The sequence below is a fragment of the Schistocerca serialis genome, chromosome 4 (genome assembly GCF_023864345.2).
Source record: "Schistocerca serialis cubense isolate TAMUIC-IGC-003099 chromosome 4, iqSchSeri2.2, whole genome shotgun sequence".
In the NCBI taxonomy this organism is placed as follows: domain Eukaryota; kingdom Metazoa; phylum Arthropoda; class Insecta; order Orthoptera; family Acrididae; genus Schistocerca; species Schistocerca serialis.
This window is the reverse complement of record NC_064641.1, coordinates 836435334-836437591: the sequence shown is the minus strand read 5'-3', so window position 1 is coordinate 836437591 and position 2258 is coordinate 836435334. Positions and strand designations below refer to the sequence as shown.

General features: G+C 43.9%; 1 pseudogene; it reads left to right on the top strand.

The window, feature by feature from the left end:
• Nucleotides 1-327: 327 nt before the first annotated feature.
• LOC126476193 (5S ribosomal RNA) lies at nt 328-445 on the top strand (annotated as a pseudogene).
• Nucleotides 446-2258: the final 1813 nt, after the last annotated feature.

Below are 2258 nucleotides of genomic sequence, written 5' to 3'. Positions count from 1 at the left end.
GAGTCAGAAAGTTTCTTTATACTGACGTATAATGACATGACATCCGACTGGAGTAATATAATTTTGGGCTGTATGACTTTATTTTCACTATAGTACATGGCTCCAATGTCGTTTCGATTGCGGATGACGCTTGTACAATTGACACAAATTCATGTCACGAACTGAATACTCTAGCAGATCACATTGTAGAGAGAAGCTCACGGCTAACAGTCATTTTGGTGCACATCTACATCTACATGTGCATACATTCTCCTCAAGCCATCGTACGATGCAGGAACGACGATACTCCGTTCCTCAACTAATTAATTCCTTTCCTATTCCACTCGCGGCAACGGCCTTGCCGCAGTGGATACACCGGTTCCCGTCAGATCAGCGAAGTTAAGCGCTGTCGGGCGTGGCCGGCACTTGGATGGGTGACCATCCGGGCCGCCATGTGCTGTTGCAATTTTTCGGGGTGCACTCAGCCTCGTGATGCCAATTGAGGAGCTACTCGACCGAATAGTAGCGGCTCCGGTCAAAGAAAACCATCGTAACGACCGGGAGAGCGGTGTGCTGACCACACGCCCTTCCTATCCGCATCCTCAACTAAGGATGACACGGCGGTCGGATGGTCCCGATGGGCCACTTGTGTGTGAGTGCTATTCCAATCGCAAATGGAGTGAAGAAAACCGGCTTTCTATATGCCTCCGCACAAGTCCTAATTTCTTTTATCTTGTCATCGCGGTCCTTGAGCGAAATGTACGTTGGTGGCAGTAAAATCGTTCTGCAGTGAGTCGGGAATGCCTGTTCTCTCATTTTTTTCAACAGCGTCTCGCGAAAAGAAATTCTTCTTCCCTCCAGGGATAAATGAGTTCACGGAGCATTTCTATAATACTCACTTGTTGATCAAACCTACCGATACGAAATCGAACTGCGCATATCTTTATTGTTCCATTGTCTTGTTTTAATACGACATGGTAGGGATACCAAACACACTAGCACCACTCAAACGAAGGTCGCACAATTGTCTTATACATAGTCTCCTTTATAGATTTCCTAAAATTCGCCCAATGAGCCAAGGTCCACCATTCACCTTCCCTGCAACCGACCGTATGTTCAAGTTCCATTTCACGTCAGTTTCCAACGTTACGCCTAAATAGTTAATCGTCGTGACTGTGTCAAGCGCAAACAACTAATACCGAATTCGAAAAATACAGCATTGTTTTTTTGTATTCATCTGCATTAACTTACTTTTTCTTCTCATTTACAGCAAACTGCCATTCTTCGCAACAAACAGAAGTTCTGTCTAATTCATCGTGTATTCTCCTACAGTCTCTCAGTGCCGATTCTTCTTGTGGTTTCTCTGAAATGGTAGGACGATTGGGGTCTGTGGATAGGTGGGAAGATCTCGTGGAAGGCACATATTCAAGATCTCTCCTCAGTTTACCCTAAGGACTTTTCTCTTGGAATCCCAATCTTGTTTACGACCATTTGGCTTTTACTTTGGTGACTGTCTGTTTGTGGCTTCACTGAATGAATGTTCGTCCACCAACAACCGCTCATATAGGCAGTCTATTATTCACAGCTCTTAACCAGATTAGTGCAGCTCCGCTGCTGGAAACAACACCAATCAGTTTAGGCCAGGGAATCTAGGCGGTAAGTGTACTATCAGTGAATTAAAGTTACGGATCTTGGTTCCTGTTTTCAGTTTATTCCATCAGAAAAGCTTCACAGTATTTTAAAATTTTAGAAAACGGTATGTGTACAGGGTCTCCCTTATTGTCAAGTAGAATAACGGAGGTAGGCGAGACATACGACACTAATCACCTACCATTCTCCTATCCTTGATTAACGAATGAAAGGACTTAAAGAAGTAAGTTCCACATTATTATGGCAAGCCAAGTAAATTTTACTAAATGGTGCACTACACATCAAAGTGACACAGATGCAGGACACTATTTTTAAACACAATCACCAAGTCGCTGTAAGTAACGGTCTGAACGTTCTATTAGTCATTCATTCCTGACGAAAGAAATCCGCTCTTTGGCCACGGAGCCACTTCAAAACCTCTGTGTGAATGTCCTCATCGTTGCAAAATACTTTCCCCACAGATATTCTTTCAGCTAGCCGAAAAGATGGACGTCACATGGTGCCAGATCTTGACATCGCGATCACTACCACCCACATCTGTGCAGCCTTGGTCAAATGGTTGGCGCCATCTTACTACGACTGGACCAGGTATTGCATTTGATTCATATTCTACAAGAATTTTACTGTGA